Source organism: Heterodontus francisci, chromosome 5 (assembly GCF_036365525.1).
Source record: "Heterodontus francisci isolate sHetFra1 chromosome 5, sHetFra1.hap1, whole genome shotgun sequence".
NCBI classification, from domain to species: Eukaryota; Metazoa; Chordata; class Chondrichthyes; order Heterodontiformes; family Heterodontidae; genus Heterodontus; species Heterodontus francisci.
Window position 1 is genome coordinate 144,894,749 of NC_090375.1, and position 24,323 is coordinate 144,919,071.

The 24,323-nt window shown below is 44.3% G+C and overlaps 1 protein-coding gene across 2 annotated transcripts in view; it reads right to left on the minus strand.

The window, feature by feature from the left end:
- The window catches only part of samd12 (sterile alpha motif domain containing 12), a 170,836-nt gene that overhangs the window by 62,215 nt on the left and 84,298 nt on the right, over nucleotides 1–24,323 (minus strand). The gene's annotated exons all lie outside the window — the stretch shown is intronic.

Genomic DNA, 24,323 nt, shown 5'->3' on the forward strand with positions numbered 1-24,323 from the left:
CCAGCATTTGCAGTATTTTGCTTTTATTTACAGTGCAGATCTGATTGGGCTGAATCTCCAATTCAAGAGCAAATTTAACCCAATTGGCAATGACCTCGAACAGAATTTTGTAGTCCACATTAAGCAGTGAAATAGGCTGTCAATTTCTCATTTCCTCTGCTTGTAGATGAGGGTAATGATGCTTTTGCTCATGGATTCTGACATGTTGCCGGCCAGAAGCATACTCTCGTACACTTACAGCATCTCTGGGACGATCCAGTCCCAGAGTAAAATGCAACTTTTAGTTCAAGGACACAGAACGTTAAGGGCTATTGCTTGTGGGACAAGGGATATCCGCTTCAAATTTACCTCAGGATACCTGAGGAACTGCAATGTGGTGCAAGAGTGCCACATGACCATCAAGTGTGTCACTGAGCAAGCCATCAGGATGTTGAAGAGGCACTTCCAATGCCTAGATAGGTCTAGGGGTGCCCTTCAGTACTCGGTAGCAAGGGAGTCCAGAATCATAGTGGAATGCTATATCCTGTACAATATTGTGCAGCAGAAAAGATTAGAGATGGAAGATGACAAAAGGCCCTCACTATAGGAGGAGGAGGAGAACGAGAACGGCAGTGAGAACGAGGAGGAGGAGAACGAGAATGGCAATGAGAACGAGGAGGAGGAGAACGAGAACGGCAATGAGAACGAGGAGGAGAAGAACGAGAACGGCGATGAGAACGAGGAGGAGGAGGAAGAGAATGGCAATGAGAATGAGGAGGAGGAGGAAGAGAATGGCAATGAGAACGAGGAGGAGGAGGAAGAGAATGAGAACAAGGCAGAGGAGGAGGAAGAGAATGAGAACGGCAATGAGAACGAGGGGGAGGAGAATGAGGAGGGGGATGAGGTTGCCCTTATAGCTCAAAGGTTCCGTTAGTTATAAATTATAAAATATAATTATAAATATTCCTTCAACCACACTATTATTTTTATTCATTTGTGGAATGTGCCCATCCCTAACTGCCCTTGAACTATTGGCTTGCTAGGCAGTTAACAGGGGTACTCAACCACATTGCTGTGATCTGGAGTCACATGTAAGCCATTAAGGACATTAGTGAACCAGATGGGTTTTTACAACAATTGACAGTGATTTCATGGTCACCATTAAACTAGCTTTCAATTCCTGATTTATTAAGTGAATTCAATTTTCACCGTCTGCTGTGGCAGGATTCGAACCCATGTCCCAGAGCATTAGCCTGGGCTCTGGATTACTAGCCTAGCGACATTACCACTACGCCACTGCCTCCCCAATGGGTCCCATCATGCATTAATATGCATAATGAAGGAAGTGAAAGGGCAAGTTGTCACCCAGAACACAATAATTGGTTAGATGTGCAAGTGGGGCTAATCAATAAATTTTATTGACAAAAGGAAATTTAACAACTTATGTAAACTCGGCATCTTCCTTTGAAGGGAAAAGGTACAGCGTCCAAAGCCAATGCACCCTAATAATAAAGGAGATAGAAGTTAAAATAAAACAAAAAAGGGAGGCTAACAAATGTCAGGAGCAAGATTCAGTTAATAACAAAGATGATTATGGAAATAATAGGAGGGAAGTGAAAAAGTTAATACAGGTGGCAGAGAGGTTTTGAGAAAAAAAGATTAGCAGGCAACAGTAAAGTGAACACTAAAACATTTTTATAAACAGATAAAGTGCAAGCGGTTAGCTCGGGAAAACGTTGGGTCTATGAAGGACCCAAAAGGAAACCTTCATGTAGAGGCAGAGGACATGGCTAAAGTATTAAATGAGTACTCTGCATCGGTCTTCACAAGAAGAGAGGGAAGTTATGGACAGGATAATAATAGATGAAGATATACTAAACAGATGAGAATTATTGCAAGTTGTTAAGTCACTTGGTCCAGACGGAATGCATCTAGGTTGTTGAAAACAGCAAAAGGTAGAAATCGCAAAGGCGTTGGTCATAATCTTTCAATCCTCACTGGATAAAGCAGGAGTGCCAGAGGACTGGAGGGTTGCTAATGCTATACCATTATTCAAGAAAGGGAGAGGGAAAAACCAACAAAATACAGGTCAGTCAGCCTAACATCGGTGGTAGAAAGTTATTGGAAATTATTAGGAGGGACAAAATTTCATTTGGAAAGGCATGGGTCAAAGACAGCCAGCACAGATTAGTCAAAGGCAAATCGTATCTGATTAACTTGATTGAATTGTGATGTGGTAACAGGGAAGGTTGATTCAAGGTATTGCTTCCATGATTTTTAATATTTTTATCTTTTTTGGAGAACTTGTGTTAAAACTGAAAATATTCCATGGATGTGTTTTTTTTTAAACCAAGTTCACCGACAGGACAAGATGTTGATTGAAAGCCACCTGTGCTGGAAGCCACCTGCAATTTGGGCTCAGAAAACAGCAGAACTCTTGGTGACCTGGAAAGAAAAATGGTTACAGAGAAGCCACATGTCAAGGTTTATGGAGGTCAGAAGGTCGACTCACTGTTTGGGGCATGAACATTGTTTTCAGTTTTTAGTGTGCACTGTTTGAAGACAGTTGGTGTTTTCCTGCCAAGAAAAATGAAACCACCTAGCTCACCTCCTTCTCTACCTTTCTGTAGAAACCAGCCAAGATCCAGTGTGGGAAAAAAAAAACCTGGTGCCGTATAGCTCCTGAGGAGTTGAAAAAAAACTCCTGCGATTCCAGTGTGTGCTGGCAGATAAAGCTTGATGCCACATGTCTCCTAGAAAGCCTACTAGAATAATTCTTGACATCTCCAGAACGGACTGCTTCTGAAACAATCCTAGTGACCCGTCTCCATATACCCAGATGCCAGACCAAAAAAGGGACTTCCTTTCTTTTTTCGCCAAGAATTAGCAAGTATTTGGCCAAAGTAATTTTGTCTTTTTTTTCATATCAGACCTCAGCAGAGTGAATTTCTGTACTTTTTCCAGTGTGTGTGTGAGTTTGTGTGTGGGGAATTTAAAAAGGGAACTTTCATATTTAAATCGATGTGTTAATGCTTTGCTTCATTACTGGTCAAGTCTTGTTTTATAATAAACTGATAATTTTGTTTTTTATTTTAGAAACCTGATCGGTGTATTTTCTTTTGGGATAAAAAAAGAGCATATGAGTGGCAGTATCAGTAACCAGGTAAACATGTCAGCTATGTGGCCTGGTCCAATCTGCACCTTCTCCTTTGTTATCTCTTGCCCAACCCCCACCTCACTTGTTTATAATCTGTGACTTTTCTAATATTTGTCAGTTCCGAAGAAGGGTCACTGACCCGAAACGTTAACTCTGCTTCTCTTTCCACAGATGCTGCCAGACCTGCTGAGTGAATCCAGCATTTCTTGTTTTTGTTTCAGATTTCCAGCATCCGCAGTATTTTGCTTTTATTTTAGTGTTTAATTCACTGCCACTTCTCTTCCAGGAATGCCTACCTTGAAGAAGTTCTGCTCTTCTCTCCGACGGGATTTTCGTTTGTCTCTTTTACCTTGTTCACCTTCATTGCTTTCTATTTCCCTCCTGGTGTTTGATAAGGTATCTACCAAAACTCGTTTTCACAGCCACATCTCCTTCCTCAGTGACTGTCTCCGGCTCCGACTGATTCCACGTGGATTCCAACTGCAGTTTCACCCATCATGCTTTGAAACCACCCAGGATCACAGGTATCTCCGAGAAATACAACGTTCCTCGGACTGCTACTCTCGCCGCATCCTGAGATCCACACTCAGTGCTATGCGCCGCCATATGCACACACTGGACCTCTCTCTCCAGCAGCACCGTCTCACCTTATCTCAAATCTGTTCTACTCCGCAGTTTCATCTCATCTTACGTCTCATCCGACGCATTAACAAAAAACTTTTTTTCTTCCTTTCAGGTGTTAAGGAACGCAAGCTCCAGCAGCTGATGGGGACTAATGCCCCTCCAGATCCTCCTTCCGCTTCACTTCCCTCTGACCCCACCCCTTCTGATCTGACCCCTTGCCGTGTATTCACTATACCCTCTGACCTCCCCCTCTCTGATGCTGAGCGTTCTGTACTCAGCAAAGGACTCAGTTTTATCCCCTTACGCCCCCACCTCAATGAATTTCGCGCTCGGCATGACGTTGAGCTCTTCTTCCGTCGCCTCCGCCTCCGGGCTCACTTCTTTGACCAGGAGTCCTCCCCCCGACCAGCAGACCCATTCACCCGCCTCCAGTATTCTCCCTCTACCTGGACCCCTCACCCTGGCCTCTTACCCGCTCTTGATCTCTTCATTGAAAACTGTCGGCGAGACATTGGTCGTCTCAATTTCTCTGCCCCCCTCACTCACTCTAACCTGTCCCCCTCTGAACTTGAGGCACTCCGTTCTCTCAGGTCTAACCCCGACATGGTCATCAAACCTGCAGACAAGGGTGGTGCTGTTGTTGTATGGCGTACCGACCTCTACCTTGCAGAAGCTCAACGCCAACTCACAGACACCTCTTCCTACCTCCCTCTGGACCATGACCCCACCACCGAACATCAAGCCACCGTCCAAAGGACTGTCACTGACCTCATCTCCTCTGGAGATCTTCCCTCTACAGCTTCCAACCTCATAGTCCCGCAACCCCGGACAGCCCGCTTCTATCTCCTTCCCAAAATCCACAAACGGGACTGTCCCGGCAGACCCATTGTGTCAGCCTGCTCCTGCCCAACTGAACTTATTTCTTCCTATCTCGACTCTATCTTTTCTCCGCTGGTGCAGTCTCTTCCCACCTACATCCGTGACTCTTCTGACGCCCTACGTCATTTTGACAATTTCCAGTTTCCTGGTCCCAACCGCCTCCTCTTCACTATGGACGTCCAATCGCTCTACACCTCCATCCCCCACCAGGATGGTTTGAGGGCTCTCCGCTTCTTCCTGGAACAGAGGCCCAACCAGTCCCCATCCACCACCACCCTCCTCCGCCTGGCTGAACTTGTTCTCACATTGAACAACTTCTCCTTCAACTCCACGCACTTCCTTCAAGTAAAAGGTGTCGCTATGGGTACCCGCATGGGTCCTAGTTATGCCTGTCTTTTTGTGGGATATGTCGAGCATTCTTTGTTCCAGTCCTACTCAGGCCCCCTCCCCCAACTCTTTTTCCGGTACATTGATGACTGTATCGGTGCCGTTTCCTGCTCCCGCCCCGAACTCGAAAACTTTATCAACTTTGCTTCCAATTTCCACCCTTCTCTCACCTTTACATGGTCCATCTCTGACACTTCCCTTCCCTTCCTCGACTTCTCTGTCTCCATCTCTGGGGATAGGTTGTCTACCAATATCCATTATAAGCCCACTGACTCCCACAGCTACCTCGACTACACTTCTTCACACCCTACCTCCTGTAAGGACTCCATTCCATTCTCCCAGTTTCTCCGTCTCCGACGCATCTGCTCTGATGATGCTACCTTCCATGACGGTGCTTCTGATATGACCTCCTTTTTCCTCAACCGAGGATTTCCCCCCACTGTGGTTGACAGGGCCCTCAACCGTGTCCGACCCATTCCCCGCACCTCTACCCTCACCCCTTCCCCTCCCTCCCAGAACCGTGACAGGGTTCCCCTTGTCCTCACTTTTCATCCCACCAGCCTCCATATCCAAAGGATCATCCTCCGCCATTTTCGCCACCTCCAGCGTGATGCCACCACCAGTCGCATCTTCCCCTCCCTTCCCCTGTCAGCATTCCGAAGGGATCGTTCCCTCCGCGACACCCTGGTCCACTCCTCCATTACCCCCACCACCTCGTCCCCGTCCCAGGGCACCTTCCCTTGCAATCGCAGGAGGTGTAATACCTGCCCATTTACCTCCTCTCTCCTCACTATCCCAGGCCCCAAACACTCCTTTCAGGTGAAGCAGCGATTTACTTGTACTTCTTTCAATGTAGTATACTGTATTCGCTGCTCACAGTGTGGTCTCCTCTACATTGGGGAGACCAAGCGCAGACTGGGTGACCGCTTTGCGGAACATCTCCGCTCAGTCCGCAAGCAGGACCCTGAGCTTCCGGTTGCTTGCCATTTCAACACTCCCCCCTGCTCTCATGCTCACATCTCTGTCCTGGGATTGCTGCAGTGTTCCAGTGAACATCAACGCAAGCTCGAGGAACAGCATCTCATCTACCGATTAGGCACACTACAGCCTGCCGGACTGAACATTGAGTTCAATAATTTCAGAGCATGACAGCCCCCCACTTTACTTTCATTTTTAGTTATTTTTTCTTCCTTTTTTTTGCATTCCTTTTTACATTTTTTGCATTTATTTCATTTCATCTTAGTTTGTTCAGTTTGCTTACCCACTGTTTTTTTCAGGTTGTTTTTCTTCAGGTTTGCACTTGCTGATGTTCTATATTCAGTATATTCACACCTAATCTGTACTAATGCTTTGTCTTTCAAAACACCATTAACATATTGTTTGCCTTTGCTCTGTGACCTTTTGGTCAGCTATGTGGCCTGGTCCAATCTGCACCTTCTCCTTTGTTATCTCTTGCCCAACCCCCACCTCACTTGTTTATAATCTGTGACTTTTCTAATATTTGTCAGTTCCGAAGAAGGGTCACTGACCCGAAACGTTAACTCTGCTTCTCTTTCCACAGATGCTGCCAGACCTGCTGAGTGAATCCAGCATTTCTTGTTTTTGTTAAACATTTAAATAGTTGTTGTGACCTGCGGAGAAGTGGAACTAGAAAAGACAGTGCACTCCTCCTGCCTCAGTCGTAACATGATTGGGGGTTCATCATCCGGGATATCCAAAGCCGTTGACATGCAATTGTAAGTAGGGTGATACTAATTGAGAAGAGAAGAAAAAAAAACATGTTTCTTGTGCATTAGAGTAAAGTTAACACTACAGAAATGTCTTTGTCAGTTGCTACGACCTTTCTGGGGAAGGAGGTAATCACCCTGAGGTGATTTGAGAAACCTAACCAAGGCTAGGCTAAAGGATTTAGCAGAATTATTGGTCTTAGGAGGTAAGAAAGAAGACAAAATTTCAGTAATAGCACAGCATTTGCAATTAGAAGAAGGCAGCAAACCACATGGTAGTACAGTTGAATTAGCTAAAATTCAGTTGCAGATGAGGCACCATGAACTTGACAAAGAAAACAAAAAAAACAATAGAATTCTAAAAACTTAAGCTTGAATTTCAAAGAGAAAGTGAAAGAGAAGGAAGGGGATTTGAATTAAAAAAGATGGAACTAAGATGAAGGGGTGGTCTTGACTCCAGTGAAAATTTTGGTGGGGAAAGCTCTGACTCCAGCCCAGGACCCAGTAGGGAACTGTTTAAATTTGTAGAAGCCCTCCTGAAATGTGAGGAAAGGGAAATAGAAGCATTTTTCATTTCTTTTGAAAAGACAGCCAAGCAAATTAAATGGCTGAAGGAAAGCTGGACATTGCTTATGCAAAGCAGATTAATAGGCAGAACTCATGAAGTTTATGCCATGTTTTCTGAGGAGGCTTCTGTAGATTATGAGATGGCAAAAAAGGCTATTCTCACTGCGTATGAGTTGGTCCCTGAAGCATACAGGCAGAAATTTCGGAACCCCCAGAGACAATCTGGGCAGACTTATATAGAATTTGCGAGGGTAAAGAAAATTACATTTTGATCATTGAATGCAGGCACTAAAAGGTAGATGCCAGGTATGAGAACCTTAGGAGAAATAATTCTCCTGGAACAATTTAAAAGTTCGCTCCCTCCATTAGTAAGAACCCTTGTACAAACCAGAAAGTTTCAACAGCCAGTCAGGCAGAGGAAATTGCTGATGATTATGAGCTTGTTTACAAACCCAAACCCTTCGTCCCTCACCCCTACAAACCCAGGAATGACAGAAGGTGGGAGGGTGAAAGGAAGGCAAGTAGCCAGGGACAAGAAAGGACAGCTGGGAACACTCCAGGATCGCCTCCTCAGGCCAGAAAGGAAGGTGCTGAGGGTGGAAGTGAGGTCTGAAAGCCTAAATGTTTCCATTGCCACAAGGTAGAACACCTTCGTGCAGAATTCTGGAAGTTGTGGGATAAACCCATGGGACTTATTGTGGTGCACAAAGCCAATGCAGAGAAAGGGGCCCTGACTGAGAGTACAACAGATCAGGCTGCAGCTCTGACTGCAGCTATAAGGCCAAGTACAAAAACTGCTGTGAATGTGGGGGACGTGAACAAGATACCGGAGAGTTACAGGGAATTCTTATCAAATGGAAAAGTAACTCCTTACCCCTCAAGTGAGGGGGGGGTAAACCTTTAGTTATACTTAGGGGCACAGGAGCCACCCAAACTCTTTCGCAGGGGGAAGGCAGAACTTTTCCACCAGAAAGCGCACTGAATGCCAAGGTTTTACTGCATGGCATTGGCGGGGAATATATATCCAAATTTGGCCTTCTGGTTGATGATGAAGAAAGCTGTAGACAGCAGGAAGATATCAATGAATTAGTCAAGTGGGCGGAACAGTGTCAAATGGAGTTCAATCTGTAGAAGTGTGAGCTAATGCATTTGGGGAATGCTAACAAGGCAAGGGAATACACAATAAATGGTAGAATACTGAGAAATGTAGAGGAGCAAAGGGACCTTGGAATGCACATGCAGAGATCCCTGAAGGTGGCTGGACAGGGAGAGAAGGAAGTCAAGAAGGCATACGAGATACATGCCTTTATTAGCTGAGGCATATATTATAAGATCTGGAAGGTTATGTTAGAATTGTATAAAACACTAGTGAGGCCATGGTTGGAGTACTGTGTGCAGTTCTGGTCACTGCACTATAGGAAAGATGTGATTGCACAAGAGAAGGTACAAGGAAATTTACGAGGATATTGCCTTGACTGGAGAATTTTAATTACGAGGAAAGATTGGATTGGCTAAGGTTGTTTTCTTTGTAACAGAGGAGGCCAAGGGGAGACCTAACTGAAGTGTTTAAAATTATGAGGGGTCTGGAGAGAGTGGATAGGGAGGTCCTATTCCCCTTGATTGATGGGTCCATAACCAGGGGGCACAAATATAGGGCAAGAGGTAGGAGGTGTAGAGGGGATTCAAGGGGCAAGTTTTTCACCCAGAAGATGTTGGGGACCTGGAACTCACTGTGTAAAAGGTGGTAGAGGCAGGAACCCTTGTAATATTCAAAACGTACTTGGACATGAACGTTAAGTGCCATAAACTACAAGGCCATGGATCAAGAGCTGGAAAGTGGGATTAAGCTGGATGGTTACTTGTCGGCCATGCAGAGACGATGGGCTGAATGGCTTCATAGAAACATAGAAAAATAGGAGGAGTAGGCCATTCGGCCCTTTAAGCCTGCTCCGCCATTCAATACAATCATGGTTGATCATCAAAACTCAGTAACCTGTTCTTGCTCTCTCCCCGTATCCCTTGAACCCATTAGCCCCAAGAACTATATCTAACTCTTTCTTGAATAGATTTAATAATTTGGCCTCAACTGCTTTCTGCGGTAGAGAATTCCACAGGTTCACCACTCTCTGGGTGAAGAACTCTCTCCTCATCTCAGTCCAAAATGGCTTACTCCTTATCCTTAGATTGTGACCCCTGGTCCTGGACTCCCCACCATCAGGAACATGCTTCCTGCATCTAGTCTGTCCAGTCCTGTTAGAATTTTGAAGGTTTCTATCAGATCCCCTCTCATTCTTCTAAATTCTAGTATAAACAAGCCTAATCGACCCAATTTCTCTTCTTTGAATAGAACTGATAGCAGAGGTTTGCAGAAGTGGGACGAATCTTCAATTCTACTGTCTTAGCTCCGTCAAGTCACATCATCTTCACTGGCAATGAAGTGTTCTCCTTCTCGCGTTTTTTTTTTCCTGGCTATTTTTTTCCTTGCCTGTTTATCTTTGTCCAAAAAGGTGGTGGAAACAAATCAGAAAATGAAATAAAAAATTAGAAACAAGTAAATGATAGTCCAACTGAGCGTTGCAAGAACCAACCTGATTAAGTATGCATACCACAAATCCACTGAACTAAATAAGAATCATGAAGCACAGAAGAGGGCCATTCAGACTGTCATGCCTGTGCTGGCTCTTTGAAAGACTTCCTGAAGTCCACTTCCCTGCTTTTTGCACTCAGCCTCCATTTTCTTCCCTTTCAAATTTTTATCCAATATCCTTTTGAAGTTACTACTGAATCTGCTTCCACCATCCTTTTCAGGCAGTGTATTCCAGATCATAACAACCTGCTGTGTAAAAAAAAAATTCTCCTGATCTCTTCTCTAGTCCGCTTGTCAATTAAATCCAGCTTCTCTGGTCACTCCACATAACTGAAGTCCCACATCCCTAGTACCATTAGAAAATGAACACGTGAAAGTGCAAGATTTTAAACATTGATCGTCTTAGAGGTGCAACATTTCTAATAACAGTAGGTTTAATATACCTAGGCCCTGAAAGCATGATAGTACTATAGCTGGTAGCCCACGAATGTTTAAAATATTGATCCGAAGTTTCTATTTTAAATAGAGATGTGAACTTATTTAAAATAAATTGATTCATGCTCGTGTTAAAAGTGTGCACATAGGAGTTAGACACAAGTGTTCAATTCTAGATTCCCACAACATAGTTTCAATGTCTTAGTATTTGGAATTGCGTGCAACAGTCACTGGATACAGGGTCAGTTATGCTGAGCAGCTCTTGCTATTATTACTGCCACATGTCAACCTGGCTAACTTTTTCACCTCACCTGGTGTAATGATTATGTATAGACATCCAGTTCTACCAAAGGTACCATCATTCATAAAATTCTACAAACAATTTAGATGATATTCTTCTCCAAATTCAACTGGTGCCAGTGATTAATCTGGAATTTATGAGATATCTTGTCTTATTTTACAAGCCCTGTCTAGGCTTAAATGTACACAATGCCCAAGTGACACTGTACACTCATAAGCTGAAGAGTAGACTTAAATCAGTAGCAAGAGAAGCTATATTATGTACTACAGTGAGAACACCAATTTGGCAGAATGACCAGCAAGCTAGAATCAGCCTGTGCAGAATAACAACCTGATTAAAATCAATTTCACAAAAAGACTTGAATTTTTATAGCACCTTTCATGACTTCAGGACATCTCAAAGTGCTTTACAGCCAATTAAATACTTTTGAAGTGTAATCACTGTTGTACTGTTCCTACCGTACTGGAAATTCCTTTGATTCCAAGTGTAAATTCAACATCAGCAGCAACTGCTACAGATCAATATTAGTTAATACAATTGGGACAAATAAATTAAGTTAGTTCTTTGTGATTCACAGTGAATGAGAAAGGTATTTCAGAAGTAATTTTAGTAAAAAGCAAGTCACAGCTCAAAACGATTATTCTCCTTGAAAGTCAGCCGGGAATGATGGGAAGTTAAGTAGGTAGATTATAAGCAACTAGAAAAAAGGGCTGCAATGACCCTCACTTGTTATGCTAAACAAGAAAAAAAAACTGAAGGGGATGGAAGAAACAAACATTGCAGCATTTATGGTATTGGGCTGCTACCCCAGAAGTTACAAAATCAAATCTCACCACAGTAAGTTGTGAAATTGCATTTTGTAAATCTGCTAACTTGTTGCTTGAGACCAGAAAATGACTATAAAGGCTTCTGAAATATCAAAAACCCCAACTTATTCACCAAAGTCCTTCAGGGAAGGAAACCTGCTACCACTACTTGGTTTGTCATGACACTCTAATCCCACACTATGGGGGAGGGAGGGGTAGTTTGGTGAAAGGGGTTCTCCACCACTGGCTAAAGTGCTGGTAAAAGCCCTGTGTTACCTCCTCTGGCGAAAGCCCACCGGATTACATACCAATTAGGTACTTAAGTGGACAGTGGTGGTCCTTCCCCACAATTGGGGACACAGGTGATGGACATCCCGCCCATTGAGAGCTGCCAGTCAATCAGAGGCCAGCAGCTCTGTAACTGAGCAGTGCCACCAGTACAGCACTCATCGGAGGTACTGGAACCAGGCGACAGGTGAGTAAGGGTTTTGCGGGAGGGTCGCAGGGGACAGTGGGTGTGGGGGGGTGGGTGGCAGCTGCAAGGCCAGGGTGGTGGCTCTCAGCATGCCCTCACCCTTCCCAATGCCGGGTCCCTCACTAAATGCCTTTTAACCAGGGACCCCCCGCCACCCCCACCCCCCCAGGAGTCGGCGAGTAACCTGCACAAGTTTACTTAGTGTGCTCCCCGTGTGGTGACAGGCCCCGCCTGCCGTTGGGCTAATACCAACAACGGGATGAGCCCCTTAATCGGGCATTACCCACCTAAGGGCCTCAATTGGTGGTGGGGTGGGAAGGCCCCTCCACCATTCCACCCGATTATATGCTCTCCCTATCTCCAAACCCGACACGGAGGAGAGCATAAAATTCCCCCTTTTGTGGTTGACTGTTAGTGCTCTCAGGGTAACCAGGAATTGGAAATAAATATTGGCTCACATCCCAAGAACAAACTAAAAAATAAAATCTGATCCTTCAAAAGCCACAAGGCAGGACCAAACTTCCTTTTTGTATCCATCCAGATGTTCATCTTTTGTTCTGCTAAAGACACCAAAAGCTTAGCACCATAAAATAATAAAACAGAAACAATTAATTGCAGCTTATTTTATGCATGAAGTTGCAGCCATATGGTACTGAGTTGTGTAAACTAACAGCAACAGCAAGAGAAAGGCAAAATGTCTTATCATGGTTATTAATACCTTTCCAGATTTCAGCCAAGAATGTGTTTTGCAGAACATTGCTTTTACAAGGATGTTTTTTTTGAAAATGAAGCATTGTGTAGAATAGGTTGACCAATGTAGTGTGCTACATTGCTGAAGAGCAATGCAGAATTGCATCCTAAATGCTGATCATTGTAGACCCAGAGCATACTCACACACTATTTTCCAGCAACATGTTTCATCTTGAACTACTCAATATTTGACAGAGTTCAAAATCATTGCGAAACAATCCAAATCTAATCTACAACTTTGTAACTGTTGAATAAAGTTAATTATTTCTCTCCAGTGCATAATCAGAACACACTGCTTTGAATAGAGTACTTGGTCATCTCTACATCTCTTGAAAATTATACCGTTTTTCCTATTTGCCTTCTGGAACATTTTTGTTCAAAGCGAATAAATCAACTGAATCGACTTGGGAGGAATTATTGAACTCAATAATGCGCACAAGTCTTCAAGGACAAAAAGGTTCTGTCTAGTTATACAATAAACCTTTCCTCCTCCTTAGAGAAGTGTACAAGATCATCCTGTCTTTAGCAGAAAATTCCTTGACAATTAATATCCTGTGCAATGACCTTCATTTCAAGCAGAGCATGACTAGTTGTACATTTTAGCAGTGAAAGAAATGAAGGTTCTTTGTCATCTTCATTGCAGCAGCATCACTAACACAGTATTGTATCACATAATAATGAGATCACAGATGAAGTGGTTGGCACTCGGGAGTCACCATCTGAGCTGACCAGTTATATAAATCATGCCCAAATATCCCCATGGGCTAGATCAATTCAAAACATCAAGAAACATGCAAAAAAAAAATCAGCCATTAGTTATTCTCGGAGTGGAACAATTTCCCCTTAGGGTAGCAGAAAACTAGTAATGATTAAAAACATCCATCTTCTCATCTTTGAGGCCAAAGGGAGTGTGAACAGTTTTGATAAATGATCCAAAGTTATATCATTCTTTGTTTTGGTTAATGACTTTAACTAACCACTTTGCAAAAGTTGTTACAGTAACAGTGTGAGGTACAGAAGTAGGATTAAAACAAGTCAGCATAATTTAACAGTTATAGCCACTCCAAACATTTTCTTAAAAACTGTTAAAATGCATTAATTCTTAACAATTCATCTTTACCTGTCAAAGAACTACAGATTCACTATTGCTAAGTTAGAGGAATGTGACTTGAATGCAAGTATCCCATGGAATAACTTCCCAATATATTTTTCTTTTCTTTCTGCGACTCTAATATTAAGAATCGATCCAGATCAAGGGCAAATCTAGTGGCCCAAAACTAGGCATCTGTGGAGATGTTATGGATCATCAGATTTGTATACCATGACAATGTAACCTCATGTCCTGTACATCCTTCACTCCTCCATTACCATCAAGCCACAAGACTAACCCTGGTTCAATAGGAAGCGTAAGAAAGACCTGTTAGGTATGATAGCTTAGAATGAGGCATTAACCTGGTGAAGTTATCACACAATTACCTATACATGAAACACCAAAAGCAGCAGGCTATAAACAAAACCAAGGAAATATCTAGCCCTGCACATCCAGCCAAGAATTGTGCAGGATATCCAGGAAACTAACAGGATGAGTAGACTCCATATGTCCATCCTCAACCACAGTGGAACCCAGCATGCGATGTAAAGCTGAAGTTTTTTCAGGTTTCTTCAACCAAAAGTGCTAAGTGAGTGAATCTACTTGGTCTCCGCCGATGTTCCCACTATCACAGATGCTGGTGTTGAGCCAAATTTACCTCACTTCATGTCATTAAGTGGTGAATGTAATGGGCAGAGAAATGACTGAGTCTTGACAGCATCCCAATTGTAGCACTGCAGACTTGTGCACCAGAGTTAGCTGCTTCCCTGAGCCACGCTGTTCTAAAATAGTTATGTCACTGGTGCTTATCAAAGTGAAAGATTGCCCAAGTATATCTGATCGACAAATATATGGGTGTTAATTGCTGGGCTTGATTTATCCCATCAGCTTTTGCCCAATCATTGATAAAGCTATGTTAGTAATAGTGTGATCAAGTGACACATCCACCAAGAGCCTGCTCATCAACAGTTCTGGCTTTACCTGAACCATTTAGCTCCAGACCTCATTACAGCTTTGATTCAGAAGAATTCTACCAAGTCAAAAGGGCTCTTGCAAAACCAAGATCAATGGGTGGTCAACACAAAAAACTTTCACTAGCTACAATCATAACTTACACAAAACAAAGATGACGGTGATAATTGGAGGACATTCAAAACAGCCAAGGACATCGCTGCAGGAATTCCTCAGGGAAGCATCCCTGACCCAAGCATTTTCAGCTACTTCAGTAACCTTCTCTATATCATGTCACAAACGGGGATGTTCACTGATGGTTCTATAGTATTCAGTTCCATTCCCAACTCCAAGGCTGTGTACTGTCTTTACTTGCTTATACCTCAAAGCTTCTACACTATTTACAAGGCTGAAGGCAGGAGTGTGATCGAATACTTACCAATTGCCTGGATAGGTACAGCTGCAACAAAAATAGCTCAACATTATCCAGGGCAGAGACACTCACCTAAATTAGTCCCCATACCAATGGACTCAATGTGCACCTCATCCACCATCCATGGCTACTGTATATATTATCTTCAGAATGCATTCTAACAATTCATTGGGCTTACTTTAAGAGCACTTACCTCTCCAGCGAGCTTTACCACCAAGAAGGGCAAGAGTATGTTGTGCGAACATGAAATCTCCTACTCATCGCACCACCAGCCTCTCACACTGCTCGATGCACCACAGCCCCGTCACACACCCATCAGCAGTCCCTAGCAGTCAGGACTCAGGCCTAACATTTGAATGTTCCAGCTCACACAACTGCCAGCCTCATATCCAACTCTCGTTGCTTCCACATACCTCCAGCTGTTCAGCTGTGGCAGACACATCACCCAAACAGTGCAACACACTCACTGGCATTCACCCCTGCCTTGTAGGACAAGGTGGCCCACAGCCATAGGGAGTAGAGCAGAACTGGAAACACCTGTATTGCCTAAAGCCCACTGGAGAAGATGGTGCTCCACATCATGGGGTCATTGCATACAGCGTTGCCATTCAGGATAATGATATGTTCCTGCCTCTCACATCCCAGCACACCCTCATCCTGCTATTTAGCATGAAGAGCAAGCTGCAGATGACATGACCCTGAATCTCTTAATTTCCACTCAACTTCACCTCCCTCACCCCAACCCTCCCTTTCTGATTTTCTGCCTTCAGATACCAAAGAACTGCCACCTGACCAGCCAGTGCAGCCTCATGAGGAAGGGCAAGAACTGCTACAGATCTCTGAGGAAGAAGCACTGCCACTTGATCTGACACTCACAGCCACCAGCTCAGATATGGCACGGTGTATACTTGAGAGGGTTGTAGAGAGTCGGGATCAGCATGTGGCGAGCCACCAGGTACAAGTGGGCTGCAGCAAGGCCAGAGGGAAAAAGGACAGTTCATGTACCAGCTTACTGGAGGGAGAGATCACAGACAAATTCTGCTACAAAGAATTCAGAGAAGGACTCTGACACGGCAGCCTACAGGAGAACGCTGATGAGCACTCACACCAAAATGCTTAGTGCATTGGCTGGCCTGCCAGTCAGCCTCCTGTCACTGTCAAGGAGCATGGAGGAGTCTGGCTCCAATGTGGCAGAGACCATCTTGCAGAGTTTGAATCACATCCTTTCTAGCAGGGAAATGTGGCCAACGCTATGACAGCACTTGCGGACCCACCTGCAATGCAGCATTTGGTGGCCACTGTCTCAGCTTCCAATGCTGCACAGGCAGAAGCCACCCAACATCTCAATGCTGCAGTTGCATGAGATCTATGATTGATACCATGCAGGTTCAGAGTGCTGCCATCTTGGCTGCGGATCAGTGTGCTTAAAGGGACATGCAGGCTCAGACAGCAGTCCAGCAACCTGCCCTCTGACTAGGATTGCTGAGAGAGTGCCAATGGCTCTATGGTGCATGAACCTGTGTCCTCTCTCAGGATGACAGGATTCATGCTCCCATCACTACCATTTCACCAGCAGTCTTGCTGCTACCTCTCAGCCAGCCAGCCTTGACCCTGCCCTTGCTGAGATGATGCAGTCCGAAGCTGGGCCCCCAAGGTCCAGAGCTGCTTAAGGGTGTCCTTCAAGGTCGATCTGCAATTTCCCTTAGTGAGTTTCAGCAGCCTTTCACCAGCCGTGCTGCACCACCGGGATAGCACTGTGAAGGAGCACTAGGACAGGTAAAGGCACCCACAAGACAGGCACCAAGGGAATGCACAATGGGGGAATAGTTCAGATTTTTTTTTTGTTGAATCTGTTGGATAAATGCCAAATCCAGCAACTCAGTACAATTATGCAAAAAGCCCACAGTACTTTAAACAATGCCAGAGCAATAGTAAGTCAAAAGCACTTCACCTGCAAGTTGGATGACTGGCCCTCTACAAAGCACCACTTGGTGGGGGGGTTGTTCCCTTGTGCAGCTTAACACTTGTTCAGCGTGAGTGATTAGCACAGGCATTTACTGGGCCTGCAATGTTCAGCTTTCCAGAACACGCTGTCATTGGCTAATGATCCAACCTCTGTTTCAGAGGCCGAACACCAACTCCCCGACACTTCCTCCTACCTCCCCTTGGACCATGACTGCTCCTCCAAACATCAAGCCATCCTCTCCAGGTCCGTCACTGACCTCATCTCCTCTGGAGATCTTCCCTCCGTGACCTCCAATCTCATTAGACCCCAACAGCCCACTTCTACCTCCTTGCCCACATCCACAAACAGGGGACTCCCCTGGTAGTCCTATCATTTCAGCCTGATGCTGCCCACTGCACTGATTTCTTCCCATCTCAACTTTATTTTTTTCCTCCCCTTGTCTAGTCTCTTCTGACCTACATCCATGACTCTTCCAGTGCCCTCCATCACTTTAACGATTTTCAATTCCCTGGCCCTAACTGTCTCCTCCACCACAGACGTCCAATGTTTCTACACCTCCATCTCCTAACAGAACGGTCTGCTTCTCCCTTGAACAGAAGCCGAGCTGGTCTCCATCCACCATAACCCTCCTCTGCCTGGCTGAACTTGTTCTCAAATTGAACAACTTCTCCTTTAACTCCACTCACTTCCTCCATATAAAAGGGACTGCAATGGCTATCCACATGGGTCCTTGATATGTCTGCCTTTTTGTCGGATACGTGGAACATTCCTTGTTCCAGTCCTGATAGGGGCACCCCCTCAACCCTTTGTCCAGTACATCGATGACTGTGTCAGTGCCATTTCCTTCTCTCGCCCTGAACTGGAAAATTTCATCAACTTTGCTTCCAATTTCTGTCCTTTTCTGACCTTCACATGGTCTATCCCAACTCTTCCCTTTCTGGACTTCTCTGCCTCCATTTCTGGGGATAGGCTATCAACCAATATTCACTACAAGCCCACCGACTCCCACAGCTGCCTCAACAACACTTCCACATACCCTGCTTCCTGTAAGGACTCCATTCTCCCAGTTTTTTCATCTCCTTCGCATCTGTTCTGACAATGCAACCTTCCATTCCAGGGCTACTGATATGTTTCTTTTCCTTCAACTGTGAATTCCCCCCCAAACATGGCTGTCCCATTTCCCACACTTCTGCTCTTACCCCTTCCACTCCCTCCCAGAACTGTGACAGGGCCCCCTTGTCCTCAGCTTCACCCCACCAGCCTCCAGATTCAACTCAGAGTCATAGAGTTATACAGCACAGAAACAGGCCCTTCGGCCCATCATGTCCGTGTCGGCCATCAAGCACCTATCTATTCTAATCCCATTTTCCAGCACTTGGCCCGTAGCCTTGAATGCTATGGCATTTCAAGTGCTCATCTAAATACTTCTTAAATGTTGTGAGGGTTCCTGCCTCTACCACCTCTTCAGGCAGTTCCAGATTCCAACAATCCTCTAGGTGAAAAAAGCTTTCCTCAAATCCCCACTAAACCTCCTGCCCCTTACCTTAAATCTATGCCCCCTGGTTATTGATACCTCCGCTAAGGGAAAAAGTTTCTTCCTATGTTCCTCATAATTTTGTATACCTCAATCATGTCCCCCTCTCAGCCTTCTCTGCTCGAAGGAAAACACCCCTAGCCTTTTCAGTCTCTCTTCATTGCTGAAATGCTCCAGCCCAGGCAACATCCTGGTGAATCTCTTCTGAACCCTCTCCAATGTAATCACATCCTTCCTATGGTGCGACGACCAGAACTGTACACAGTGCTCCAGCTGTGGCCTAACTAGCATTTTATACAGCTCCATCATAACCTCCCTGCTCTTATATTCTGTGCCTCGGCTAATAAAGGCAAGTATCCCACATGCCTTCCTAACCACCTTATCTACCTGTGCTGCTGCATTCAGTGATCTATGGACAAGTACACCAAGGTCCTTCTGACCCTCTATATTTCCTAGGGTCCTACCATCCAGTGTGCATTCCCTTCCTTGTTAGTCCTCCCAAAATGCATCGTTTTGATAATATATTTTTAACTCAGATTATTTATGCTGCAATTTGTATGTGAGGTCCTGATGCGAGAGATATTGCTTAGGACATAATCTAGCCTTAAAGTATAATATTGAAAAAAAAAGTTCAACCACCTCTGATTTTGGAATAAGCTTGAAATTATTTTTGTCTAATGTGATGCATTACAGTGACGCATTTCTTCAAGTCAAAGATGCTTTGATACAGTACAACTTCCCAACTGTCCTCTAGTATGGCTGAGGCTTTATTTCTATATTAATGGGGGAAGAAAGGGATTGAGGGATAAGGTTAAAAGGTGACAAATAGTGAAGAGTTATCTGTAAAAAAAAAAAAATTGGCTGGGGTTGTTTGGGTTTCTCATGTTCCTAGATACTCATATTACTGATTTTACTCCATAGGATATTGGTAAGATTGAACTTAAACTGTGAGATGACTTGGGCCCACCGAGCCAGCTTTAAGCAGCTATTAAAAAATACTGTAGGAATGAAATGTCGGTCTGTTAATCGGGTTCCCAATTTTAGAACACCATACATTAGGGAAACTGGTTTTAGCCAGAGTAAAAGGCAATGTAAAAGAGATCAAGATTCCAGTTACATTCCCTCTCTATCCTGCAAAGTTTATGCAGTGAACATGTGACAAAGAAATGGACAAATAGAATTCCTCATGCTGTTCAAGCCCTAAAGGAGTTAGAGAATCCTACAGCATCGCAGGAGGCCATTTGGCCTGCCGTACCCGTGCCAGCTCTTTAAAGAGTCATCGAATTGGTTACCCCCTACTGCTATTCTTTCCTTCTAGCTCTACAAACTTTTCCTTTTCAAATAGATATTAAGCAAAGTCCTTTGGAGGCTGTGCCAATATTTTAACAGCAGTCCAACACACTACTCAAGCAACAGCCTGACATTGTCATAGTCACGGAAACATACCTTATGTCCAATGTCCCAGACACCACAACCACTTGGGTATGTCCTGTCCCACCGGCAGGACAGACTCTCCAGACATGTTGGTGGCGGCAGCAGCGGCACAGTGGTATACAGTCGGGAGGGAGTTGCCCTGGGTGTCCTCAACATTGACTCTGGATCCCATGAAGTCTCATGGCATCAGGTCAAACATGAGCAAGGAAACCTCCTGCTGATTACCACCTACCGCCTTCCCTCAGATGATAAATTAGTACTCCTCCATGTTGAACACCACTTGGAAAAAGCACTAAGGGTAGCAAGGACACAGAACGTATACTGGGTTGGCTACTGAAATGTCCATCACCAAGAATGACTTGGTAGCACCAATACTGACCGAGCTGGCCGAGTCCTAAAGGACATAGCTGCTAGACTAGGTCTGCGGCAGGTGGTGAGGTAACCAACAAGAGGGAAAAACCTACTGAACCTTATCCTCACTATGTTACCTGTTGCAGATGCATGACAGTATTGGTAGGAGTGACCACTGCAAAATCCTTGTGAAAATGAAGTCCTGTCTTCACACTGAGGATACCCTCCAACATTTTGTGTGGCACTACCACCGTGGTAAACGGGTTAGATTTTGAACAGATCTGGTAGCTCAAAACTGGGCAACCATGAGGCGCTGTGGGCCATCAGCAGCAGAATTGCATTCAACCACAATCTCGTGACCTGGCATATCCCTCACACTATCTTTACCATCAAGTCAAGGTATCAATCCTGGTTCAATCAAAAGTGCAGGAGAACATTCCAGGAGCAGCACCAGGCATACCTAAAAATGAGGTGTGAACCTGGTGAAGCTACAACACAGGACTATTTGCATGCCAAACAGCAGAAGCAGCTGCAATAGACAGAGCTAAGGGATCCCACGACCAATGGATCAGATCTAAGCTCTGCAGTCCTGCCACATCCAGTCGTGAATGGTGGTGGACAATTAAACAACTAACTGGAGAGCTCCACAAATATCCGCATTCTCAACGATGGAAGAGCCCAGCACATCAGTGCAAAAGAAAAGGCTGAATCATTTGCAACAATCTTCAGCCAGAAGTGCCGAGTGGATGGTCCATCTCGACCTCCTACTGAGGGCCCCAGCATCACAGATGCTAGTTTTCAGCCAATCCAATTCACTCCACGTGATCTCAAGAAACGGCTGAAGACACTCAATACTGTAAAAGTTACAGGTCCTGACAACATCCCGACTGTAGTACTGAAAACCTGTGTTGCAGAACCAGCTGCACCCCTAGCCAAGCTCTTCCAGTACAGCTGCAACACTGGCATCTACCCAACAATGTGGAAAATTGTCCAAGTATGTCCTGTCCACAAAAGGCAGGACAAATTTACTTCGGCCAGTTACCACCCCATCAGTCTACTCTCGATCATCAGCAAATTAATGGAAGGGGTCATCAACAGTGCTGTCATGTGCCACTTAAAACTGCAAAAGCCTGCTCACGGACGCTCAGTTTGGGTTCCGCCAGGGCCACTTGGCAGCCTTGGCCCAAACATGGACAAAAGAGCTGAACTCCAGAGGTGAGGTGAAAGTGATTGCCCTTGATATCAAGGCAGCAGTTGACTGAGTGTGGTATCGAGGAGCCCTAGCAAAAGTCAATGGGAATCAGGTGGAAAACACTTCACTGATTGGAGTCGTACCTTAAAATGGGCAAGATTTTAAATGGAATAAAGTACAGCAATCTTGGTGTGCAAATCATTAAAAATGTAGCGATACAAGTAGATAAGATTATAAAAAGGCAAAGGGTTTTGTATTTAGAGGCAATGTTGAATTTATACAACATAGTGAGGCTGCAACTACAGTATTATGTATCCTCTGGGCATTCTATAAAAGGAAGCATATTAAAGCAATGGAAAGTTGAAGCTTCACTCGGAGATTATCTGGAGTTACAGCTAAAAAGAGATTTGAAAGGTTAGGATTTTTTCTACTACTACTGATCTTCCACAGGTCTCCAAACCCTAACAGTCATTTATTGCAAAGAAGGAGGCCATTCAGCCCATTGAGTCCATGCCAGCTCTCCACAGAGCAATCCAGTCAGTACCATTCCCCCACTTGGTCCCATAGCCCTGCAGGTTTATTTCCTTCAAGTGACCATTCAGTTTCCAGAGCAACAGCCACTGCTTTAGAAGAGAAATTAGAAACTTGGGATTTTTTTTAAACAAAAATATCCAACTACAACAGCAGATTCCACCAGCCACAAGCCACACCAGCACTTTTATAGCTCCCTCTCTCTGGAGTACGCATGCAGGCACAGCTATTGTTATGACTGACCGCTCAAGACAAAGCCCCCAATCAAAATATATTATTCTGACTGTGCGTTTCTCTCACCACAGTTGATTAAGTCCCACCCTGCCACTGATTGCCTAACTTTCCAAATTAAAGAAAACCACAGCCAAATTGACCATCTATTAACCCCCAAATAAAACTAACCAAGCCAGGTGTTTTTAGATCAACAAAGTAACTGTTAATTAGAAAAACTAAATTCTTAAATACTACTAAGCTATAAACAACATTTAAAATAGAAACATTAGTGCCCTTGCAGATTTACATTCCTGCTGAAGTGGAATCTTTCAATGTGGAGCAGTCCAAGGTTGCTTGAAGTCCGCACAGCCATCCGATGGGGGAAAAGAAAATGTCCAACACCCGAAATTGCAGCTCCACTTTCGTTCAGCGATGACCTCAGCCGATCAACAACTCGCATACACTTCAATTAATCAATTTGGCTTTGGAATTTTGAGGGGTGACAAAGTGATCAGTCTAAAATTCACCTTCCTTCAGTTTAAACTATCAGAGGACTCTGTTCGGTTCATGCTGGTCCAACTGTATGTCTGTGTCTGAGAGTTAAAACAGTCTGTTTCTACGATATGCCAGTTCAAAATTAAATAGTAACATTGTATCTCTTGATCCTCAGTCTCTGAGTGGCTGTATCCCGGGGCAAGCAAGATGCACTTTCCTTGCTCACAGTCCCTGGAGCCTGTTGCCTTAAAGCAGCACTGATCCTTTTACAGCTTTAAAGGCACACCGCATACTTTCGTGAAAAGAAAATAAACTACAGGATCATAACACCTCCACCCATGGCGGAATGAAATGTCATTCCTGGAATGCGTTTCATTACAATATGTAAAAAGTACAAATTGAAAAAAAAGTGCTAACATATTTTTTCCCCGCATTTACAGATATACACTTTTCTCTAAAAATGGTAGAATTACAGCAGCAAGTTCCACCAGAACATTTTCGGTTTTAAAATGTCAAAAGGTTGTCCCAATTAACCCATTTAAAATTTCCAAGCATAATCTTCCAATTGTTTCGTGTTTTCCTTCCAAGTAATAGATAGAAAGAGTAATAGAGAGATACAGCACTGAAACAGGCCCTTTGGCCCACCAAGTCTGTGCCAACCAACAACCACCCATTTATACTAAGCCTACATTAATCCCATATTCCCTACCACATCCCCACCATTCTCCTACCACCTACCTACCTACACTGGGGGCAACTTACAATGGCCAATTTACCTAATCAACCTGCAAATCTTTGCCTATGGGAGGAAACCGGAGCACCCGGCGGAAACCCACGCGGTCACAGGGAGAACTTGCAAACTCCACACAGGCAGTACCCAGAACCGAACCTGGGTCGCTGGAGCTGTGAGGCTGTGATGCTAACCACTGTGCCTATTGTCTATCACCTCAGCTAGGAGAACTGACCACTACTGGGTTCACTACTCTCAGAGAGGTTTCTCGAAGTATCCCTTAACCTATGTGGCATCACTTGATACTGGAAAACCCTAACGTCGAGAGCTCCATCTCCTACTCAAAATTCAACCCACGTGCCATTCCAATCATGTTTATATGTGAATGGCATGAAAGCCAACATGAAATAACTACTGCAACATGACAACAAATTTGAATTTTAAGTAACTTTTGTGGGGTCCAGGAAATGTTTAAAAAAAAAAACTTTTTCCATCTTGGGGACTTAGGTTAAAATGTTGTGAAAAATAATCAAAATAAAAACACTCCACAAATCTCTTTCAGACACAATTTTTTATCTGGAAAGAATCTGGGAAGTCTCAGTTCCCAACGGATGTAGGTTGGCTGCAACATCAAAAAATTAAGCACAGGTATACACAAATAATTCACAAAATTAGCTCTGGTAGATCATGAAAAACAAAATCACAGGTGTATGAGATTGTCTTCCAACA